The sequence below is a fragment of the Callorhinus ursinus genome, unplaced genomic scaffold, assembly GCF_003265705.2.
Source record: "Callorhinus ursinus isolate GAN/ISIS: 27379988/994484 unplaced genomic scaffold, GSC_fseal_2.0 scaffold23, whole genome shotgun sequence".
Taxonomy (NCBI): Eukaryota; Metazoa; Chordata; class Mammalia; order Carnivora; family Otariidae; genus Callorhinus; species Callorhinus ursinus.
The window spans coordinates 9,088,932-9,098,491 of record NW_027397085.1 but is presented as its reverse complement, the minus strand read 5'-3'; the positions used below and the strand labels follow the sequence as shown (position 1 = coordinate 9,098,491).

Below are 9,560 nucleotides of genomic sequence, written 5' to 3'. Positions count from 1 at the left end.
TCCAGATACTCTGATTAGAGCCGCAGCCTCTAAGTCTGAACTCGTCCTCCACCTCTCCCAGCCCCACCGCCTCCGGTCTCGGAGACCCCGGCAGCTGGCTGCGCCGCGGTCCGGCGCAGACCCAGAGCGCTCCACCGCGGAGGTAGCGCGCTGCCCGGCCGCCCGGGGCATCCCCGCGGCCGGGGGCGGAAGGCCAGCCCGGCTGCAGGAAGGGTCCGCAGAGCCGGAGCTCCGCCCCTCCGGCCGCCCGGCTCGCAGGCCGGCACAGTGAGTGGCAGCGGCGGAGGGCGCGGCGCCAGCGGAGAGGGGCGGAGACGCGCCCGCTGGTTGGCGCGGGCTCGGGGGCGGGGCGCGCTGGGCCGGGCCGAAGGCGGGGCCGAGGCCGGGCACTGGCGCTGCGGGCTGACGGAGAGGAGTCGCGAGCAGCTGGAGCGGAGTTGGAGGGAGCGGCGGCGGCGACGAGGGCAGCGGGCTAGCGGGTTGGAGCCGCCGAGCTCGGATCGGGAACGGCGGGCGAGTCGGGGCCGGGTCAGAGGCGCGTCGGAGGCCGCCGCTGCAGCCTGGGCCCCGCAGAGGAAGGAAGCCGGCCGGCGGGGGAGGTAAGCGGCGGCAGCGGGTCCGGGTGTGTGTGTGTGCCCGGGAGGGGGAAGCTGTGCGTGCGCGCGCGGCTGCCGCCGTTCTCTTCCTGTCACCAGCAGCCGCTTCTGCAGAGCCGAGCCGGGGGAAAGCGGGCCGGCCGCCGGCATCGCCGGTTCTCGGCCAGCGTTCTGCGTGCTCCGGCAGCTTCCGAGCTCCCGTTTCCCCGGTCCTCTAACGAGCTGGCTCTGCACGCCGCCGGACTCATTCGTTTCCCGAGTTGCAGGCGATCTCGGGCTTGTCCCCACCCCTTCGTTACCGCACACTTTTGAGGGTCCTTACTGTCGCCCTGCTGCAGTTTTCCGGGGTCCTTCACCGGAGGAGAGCGCCCAGACCGTTGCCTTTGAGTTAGCGGGAAGGAGCGGAGCCTCCCCCCGCGTCCTCTAGCTTCAACCAGGGTCGCTGCTCGAGCCGTTCCCCCGAGCGGGTGGGGCGGCGGTGGTCCCCGGAGCTCGCCACGAGCCCCCGCCCTCCGAAGTTTGCCTTCCTCCTCTTCCGGGGTGGGGGAAGTGCGCCTCGGGGCGGCTGGTCGCTGGGGCCCTAAAGGCGTCTAGTGCCGGCTGGGCCTGGACAGGTTGTTGGAGGCATATTTAATGGGGTCCTCGAACAGTCCGGAAATCCAGCTTTTCGTATCGCGGGGCGAGACTGGAGGGACCTGCCCAGCAATATGGAGCCGGCTAGGGAGAGCGGGAGTGTGGCAAGCCCCAGCTAAAATATCGTGGGGAATTGTCTGGCAACCACAGCTCTAACACTCACTTCCCAAGAGCAGAAACTGCCCCGCAGATCACAAGACAAAGAGAACTGAAGAGCTCAGGCCAGCCACTCCTGTACAAATACATACTTCGATAACCAGAATTCGAGCATGAAATAGAAGGGTGTGAGTGGAGTGGCTGTTACATGTTGAATGCAGAGCGCCTGGGAACTGGATTTGGGGAATTTCTTATGCTTCCCTGAGTGCTATTAATATCGAAAAGGGCTCACTTCCACCGTTAATCCCTGGTGGAGCTGCAGCACTGTGGTATCCGAGTATGAGTTTACTTTGTATTTGGGGCTTTTATGACTTTGGAAGCTACACTTTTTTTTCTTTTTTTCTTTTTCTGTTCTCTTCTTTTTCTCTTTGTCATTCAGTGCGAAGTACGGCTGGATAAAGCAGTTCCGGGTTTTGAGTGCAGCATAAGATTGTCATTTCAGTGTAGTGAGGTTCAAGTTTTAGTTGTTAGGCGGGACATTCACAGAGCTTACTGACCCAGGCATTTATGTTGAATTGTATTTTAATGTTTCATTAGCTTGGGTTGCGTTTCGCAACTTTAAAGATGCTGGTAGTGATTAGAAAAGATCGGAGAAGACAGGTTCATTTCTGAGACAGCTATTAGGGTAATGGATCTTCAAGGTGCAAATCATTGGGCATTTGGCGAGTTCTGCGGAGAAGGCCACAAATAGCTTTTATCTTTAAAAAAGAACCCCCCCATACAGGTTTTTGATAGATCACATTGTCCTTGAAATGAACAGTTCAAATCAATAGAAGGTAATTTCTTCGAAACAGAAGTTGCTTAAATTTTGGGAAGCAGGTGTTTGGGTTGTTACAAAGAAAATACCCTAAAAGTAGTTTGGGGGGGCATTGTCCCTCTAAAGTTTGAGAAGGTGTGTTTGCTTCAGAATCAAGCTTTAAACTGGAAAGGTCAGTGGAGACTACCTTATCTGCCGTGCAGAATTGTTGGGTTATGTCATTGCTGGCCTCTTCAGCTTTTTTTATGCGTGTTGTAGATAGGTAGGTAGTAGTCATACTTTTTTTCATAACAGTGTATAGGTTTTTGTGATTGGAAGATCTGTGTATCTCATATTGACTTTCAAAGTGTGATGTGCTTTTGCTTTTTAACTTCCATCTTGATAATGGGACCTGTTCTTGTCAGTTGCATAACAGAACTCTAGTGTACACATGTCTATCTGCCGTTTTATCTGCTTTTGTAAAATGATGTTATCACTGTGTCCATTCACATGTGTGATGCTGATGGTGTGAAAAAGCATTTCACTTCCCATCAATTAATTATATTGTCTTTTCTTAGCTATTTTTAGAAATTTATATTTATTAAGATCAGAAAATCCCCACAGCATAAAAAGTTAGTTTTGGGGAACAGAAGTGGTACAACAAGTTATAATTAATTATAATAATAACATGTTTGGGTTGGTGGTAGTAGTGCTGGTCGCATGCATATATCTTCTGGAATTGCCACTTGTACCTCAGCCGATTTTTGAAGGGTTTTGTATCTTAAATGCAAACATATACCACCTACCCGAACCTTGTGTTGTTAAAAGTGACCATACGTATTAATTTTTTCCATGAGTGCCTTGTAATTTTTAAGGTAGGGTGTTGGTCAGAATTTCCTTTTTTTCTTAGGTAGTTCTAAAAAGGCATCCACTCTGAAAGATTGTCCACTTGCTCCCGAAAACAGGGACAATTTCAGTTCATCTTTTGTTGTGTTTGCATTTTGTGATTTCCAAACTGTGTTTTATTGACTAAGGAGATGATGGCGAATGAGCAGATTTAAAGAAAATGATTTTATGGTCAGGTAGATGATAAAAAGCTGAGATAATGGCTGCATTTGGGATTTGGCTTTTAATTCTCTCACCTGTGCGGGATACACCACGCAGAAGAAAATGGGAAGTGCTTCTTTCTGCATGTTATCCATTTTAGACAGGCTCCCCGCAGATCTGTTTTGGAGGGCACAGGGATTTGCCAATGAACTCAAGAGAATGGAGTCTCTTAGTGAAGCTCTCAGAAAATGAGGTTACTTACCAGTGGAAGAAACGGCTTATCAATTTAGTTTTTTACCTTAGAAGGCACAATATAAATGCTGTAATCGTTTTTAATCAAAAACTTAGGTTGTAAGTAATTTTTAAAATATTCATGTTATTTATTGCCTTTTTTCTCAATTCTAATGTGATTTCTTGCTGCGCTTCTGCCAACTCTCTTATTGGAATTATTTGCCTAAAAGAATGGCGATTAAAGGCCATTTCACGTGCATTATGCCAAATGAGCTGAGAAGTAGACTACGTAATTACTCATAAACTTGTCTGTTTGGCTTATGTTGGTTGTTCCCCCCCCCCCTCAAGTGTATAATGAGCATAGCATAGTTTCTGCTGAAAAAAAAAAAAAATCGTGCTGTAAAAATATCTTTGGAGATTGTATCTTCCCAGCATTGTTTTCCTTAAAGTAAATCGAATACATACCCACAGGCACCTGTAGTCAAAATAGTTTTCAGGTGAAGGATCACCCCAGAGAGTGCCAAAGTGTGAAGAGACTCCACCGGTGCGCAAGAGTGAGTTAATAAAGCAAGGTGCCTGGTCAGGCGTGCCTTGCCCCTCCCCTTCCTGGCTGGACCCCAGTGGTCCAGACCCTGGACTCGTCCCCCAGAGGAGCTAGGGCTGAAACCTCCGGACGCAGCTACCTTTAGTCCCTGGAGGACTCTTTTCTCTTTGAGAGCAGCTAGGCAGCCACCACCAAACCCTGTTGGAGAGGAGTCTTGGCCCCTCCCAGGTCTCCTTTGCCCAGACCTCCAAAGCCACCCCTCTCCCTCAGGCAGGGAGAGAACTAGGTGGGCAAAGTCCACATGTTGCCTTTTTGTGTCTACTTACTCTGAAAAGGAGTTAAAGGGACAGCAGAGAGTTTTATTTTGGACGAACTTGAGGATTCGTTTACAAGAGTTCGCAAGCCTTTAGAGGCAGTGCAAACAAAAACTCCTAGCAAATACTCCTGTTTCAAATAAGAATTGTATAAATGGCAGTAAGGGGTGTTGAATGCAAGTAGTAATAGTAGTAGTAATGGTACCAGTAATAACATAGCTGCAGTTTACTAGCTATGTAACGTCAAGCAAATCATTTAACTTTTCTGTGCTTGTTTTCTCATCTGTAAAATGGGGATAGTAATTGTATCTAGGATGGTTGTAAGGGTTCAGTGAGTTGATCTATGCAAAACTCTAAATGCTGTGCCTGGCCCGTAGTAAACTCTATGTTGGTGTTAAATTATATTAAGTAGTAAACTCTATGTTGGTGTTAATTATATTAAGTTCTAATTATCAAGCATGGAGCTAAGTACTTTATACATGTAATTTCATTTAATCCTCATAGTAACCCCGGGAGGTCTAAGTTTGCTTATTGTATCTGTCTCACAGATGATAAAATTGTGCCACAGAGAGATCTGAGTAACTTGCCCAAGGTTAAAAATCCAGACAGTGATGGGGACAGCTGCCTGTGTCTGAAGCTCGGTGCTTATACTAATCTTCTCGTTAAGACTTTTGCAAAATACCATTGTATTATCACGAGAGGAGGGGATTCAGATCATCTCCAGTCCTCTCGTTCCACGGCCGTTTCCTCAGGTCTCTTCCCCGTGATGGTGCAGGGACCAGAACGGTCAACCCCGTGGCCTTGCCTGTGTGGTGGGATATGTTTCTCAGGCCCCTCAGGACCCACAGCAGGAGCACCAGCATCTTTCCGCCAGCCTCCTTGTGAGCACTCCAGCTGGACCTGGGCCTCTCTTCACTGCCCCTCCTAAAGCGTTCCAGTTCTGTGTCATCACTTTGCCTTCGGGAGAGTCCTGCCTCCTTGTTGTTTCACCTGGGCCTGTCTTGCACCCCGCCCAGCCCCACTGCTCCTCCAGCCCCAGAAGGGCTGCAGGCAGGAGTCTTGCCCTAGACACCCTGCTTGCCCACAGTGTGGACTCAGCCCTGAGCATCGCAGCAGGCGACACATTCTGGTCGGTTTGGAAAATGAATGAGGATATCTGGTGATTGTTACTTTAGGCTTAATCTAACTTCGCTCTAACTTTGATTTTTATGATTTCCAGGCCATTGTATTGGACAGGTGAAGAGATTTTTAAAGGATGATTTGTCTTTTATTTAAAAGACAGTGAATTTAGGTTGTGGAGCTTGCCCTAGACTCACAGCTAGCTAGCCCAGGGAGGATGGAGAGATGGGATGTAGGGAAGTACGGGCTGTGGGCCCAGGAACCCTCCATCGCCTTTGCAGCCAAAGTGAAGACCCACTGTGTGCTGGGACCCAGTGCCAAACTGCTCACTGAATCACAGGACAGAATCCTAGGATTGGAGCGTATTCCTGCTTTACTTCAAGTGATTTAAAAATATCCTATATTCCTGTCTCCCCACCAAGTTTGCTAAATCCTTGTCCTTTGTAAAAGGGGAATAAGTCAGCAAAGTCAGAGGACTTTTCAGAGAATTTTGTTTGGTTCTTTGCCAGAATGCCTGCGGGTTAGAGGGTTAAACTGAAAGTTTACATTCAGGCCTTTCTACATTAAGAAGTCATGGGTTCCTGACTGTCAGGCATCAGACACAATTTTATTTTGAGGAACAAAATCATAGCAAAGAGAGAAAATACACATTGATTAATGGTGTTGCAGGCAGGCAGTCTTTAAAAGGATTGAAAGACTGGAACACAGTAATTACCATTAAAAAAAATTTCAAACTGTTGCATGCAATATTATGTAAGAATAAGTTATTTGTTTATAAAATTTCTTTATATCTTTTGTTCCTATAACTTATGTATGCACTAGCCTAGAGCCTAGATTATAAAATTGCTTTGCTTATTTGAAAACACTGAATTATGGATGGGTAGGTATAACCCACCTATAAAGCCTTTACTGTGTTAACAATTATTTCGGAGCTAGGTGGAAATAGTTCACTGGACCGGTGAATGTAGCCAAAGAGATTGGAGACATAATCTTGTGAATCTGGGCAACATATATCCTGTCGATGTGGGTAGCTCGGGCTCCAAATTGATCCTAGAAGGGTTACATTACATAGGTGCTGCCAGTGTCTCAGGCCGCTGAGTCTTCTGCAGTCCTGGGGAGAATGTGAGGGTAAGAGAAAAAAGAACTTGCCAGTTATCTAGGTATGATAGTTCTTGTGACTATGGATTAATACCCCACATACTCCCCTAGGGAGGACCTGAGTTGTTAGAAACTGTGTAGTCAGGTGCCTGGGATATTGGTAGGAGGCATAGAGGCTGAGAGGGATACAGATGGCAGAAGCTTCAGCTTGTAGAGCATAAGTGGGCAGGATTCTAGAAGTGGGCAGCCTTCCAGACGTGATGTGCCCAGTATTCTCTCATTCACTAGCTTATAGACTTCTTTGGCAAGGATGCATTTTACTGAAGTCTCTTTGAAAGAAAATTTGCCTTGTCCAAGATACTGGGTCCCGAACTTGATGGAACGGCTGCCAAGTTGTAGTGACTTTTTTGGGCAGGTGTGTTTGTAAAAAAGCCACAAACACTATCAGTGAGGCCACTGTCACAAAGAGTAAATAAAAAGCAGACGTTCAGGGTTAAATCTGAGGGGTCAGAATGTGCCGGCAAAGAATCTGCATCACTGACCCTGTGGACATACCTCGGCTGTCCTCGGTCATCAAAGCATGTTGAACTTGGGCAGTAGGTTCTAGTGGTGTCAAAAGTTGTGGCCCTGGAGCCAGACTGCTTGAATGGGAACTGTGATTCCATCTCCCAGTTGCTGAGTGTTATCATGGCCAAGGTACTCAATTCTCTGTACCTCGGTTTCCTCCCCTGCAAAGTGAGAATATTGATAAGTGCTGCCTCGGGGTTATGCTGAGGAGTGAACATGTTGATACACATATAGTTCCTAATGAACAGTAGATGGCAATGATTGAGTGAGTTAATACACATCCAGCTCCCAGTAGGTGTTAGATGATACCCATGATGACCAAGATGACGGTGACAGTCCTCGAAATGGGGGTGGCTGTTAGGAGAAAGCATGCAGTGTGGTTGAGGCGCCTGCCCCTTCTCCCTGGCCAGGGCCGCTGTGCAGTTGCCACCCAGCTGACTAGTCAGCGCTCCCTCTTCTCTTACAGGGTTGCTCTCCAACCTCTCAGTTGGCACTGACTTCTGGCCAACCTTGAATTGTTTGGATTGATCTTCCTGGCCTTGATGTTGTGGAGTCCCAGAAGACAGGAATGGTGTGTTCTCATAATCCTAGCATCGTAGAAGATGAGGGTTTTTGTTGATTTGGGGTTTTTTTATTTTGTTTTTTTAAATCAGATGAAGGCCCAGAATTCTACACAGGATTTTTCTCACACAGAAAGTTAAGGTTCTCCTTTTAAAAACAGCGAGGGACAGGAATTAGTAGAGACATCTAAGTCTTTGGCGTCTGGGTTGGGGATTGCTACTCTCAGTCATCAGGTTCCTCAGGGTTCTTTTTCTCTTTGCACAGGTTTAGCCTCAGGTAACATAAGCACAATTTTCAGCTTGGTAGAACCCTGACCAGACATGGGGCCTCTTAGTATGGTGTCCCCTGTTTAGGAACATGCATATCTGCATGGGTGTGCTGTGATCAGGGGCCCGGTGGTGGCTGAGGGCTGTGTAGGGGAGAGTGATGAGGAGAGACAGACAGGGAGGGAGGGAGGGGTAGAGGGGGAGACGAGTGGGTAGATACAATATTCCCCATTCTGTTAAGAATCTCACCAAACTGGCCCACTGGGTTGTTGAAATAGAACAAGCCATAGGCAGCAGCTGGTGGAAAGATCTATCCAACGTACTAGTTGAGGATTTTTTTTTTTCCCCAAAAAGACCTACATTGCCAGGAAAAGCTAACAAAAATTTCAAGGCAGATTTGGAGGAATTAAATTATTCTTAGGCATGTTGCCTGGTTTCCAGGCATTTAGGGATATGTAAATTTTCATGTTCCTTAGAGTTCTGTGTCTCATTTGTACAGAGTACATTAGTACTAAAAATGAGATTTGCCAGTCCTACATTTTTGTGTGAATTTCTGCAGTGAATATTTAATTTGATTCTGGAGCCATCAAAAGGAGAGGTTGTCTTCAAACATAATATAGTTTATTTTTCTAATACACCCTGCTGGTTGCTTTAGTTTTCTTTTTTATCTGATGACTGAAATACAAAGTTAGAATACTATCTCAAATTAATATTCTAACTATTCAAAGGTTTCCAGTGTTTGTTTTTGCTCCTTTTAACATTAACTCTCCTAAGAGTGTTACTGTACTACCACTAAGAGGATCTAACCACGTAAAGTTGAATACTTGACGCTTCTGCATGCCAACATCACCGGCTGTTGATTAGATTCTGCATGTTAAGATGCATATACGGACGAGTTCCTATAATACCAAGCTTCTCACGTGGCCCCCTCATCAAAACACACGAAGCTTGGTTTGATATAGCACGCTGATGTTGTGTGGCTCTCGTTTATTGCTTTGCTACTCAGCCAGCTTAACTGAAACCTTTAAGTTGCTTTCACTCTTTATAATGAAGATAGTGATGAGAAATGACCAGAGTGCAAAGTGTGTACATGAACGCCCTGTGCTGTTGGCAGGCCACGTGCTGACTTTCTCTCCAGAGAGTCTTTAATTCCTCTGCCTCCACTGTGTTACAAGAAAAAAAAAAAAAAAAGCAAAAACTTGCCCTACTCGTTTCCCCCTACACCAGGGCTATCTGTCCAGGGTAATTTCCAGCAACCATTTCTTACTCCCTCTTCAGTTCCTTAACTCCTTCAATTCTAGCAACTGTCCTCAGTGTCTCTGGACTGGAGTCTGCTTTCTCAGAAGTCAGTGATGATACGGTGGTGGGCAGAGCCCCGGGTTTCCCAGCCTTGCCTCACGTTCCCCTTGCTGGAGGCCCCTGCAGGATTCGGTCTTAGGGATCACCTTTTCCTACCCAAAGCGTCTTATCCATTGTTGCCCAGATACAGTGTGTCTCCAAACTTGGACTTTGCTTTTAAGGTTGCATTCAGTGAACCCCAGTGTTTGGTTCTTGGATCATTTTTTAACCTTCGATAGTTTTTCTTTGGGAGTTCCTCCATTCCATTGAGTTCAGCCTTGCCTTATTTGCAGCTGATCAAGTCTGTAGCGGGTTCCCTCTCTTGAATCACAGGCTGGGTTTGCCCCTGCCCCC

At 47.0% G+C, this 9,560-nt stretch overlaps 1 protein-coding gene across 1 annotated transcript in view; it reads left to right on the top strand.

The window, feature by feature from the left end:
- Nucleotides 1-460: 460 nt before the first annotated feature.
- The window catches only part of PIK3R1 (phosphoinositide-3-kinase regulatory subunit 1), an 83,279-nt gene continuing 74,179 nt past the window's right edge, over nt 461-9,560 (top strand). Inside the window, exon 1 of the mRNA XM_025892836.2 lies at nt 461-599. The gene's annotated coding sequence lies outside the window, so the exon portion shown is untranslated. The remainder of the gene's footprint in view (nt 600-9,560) is intronic.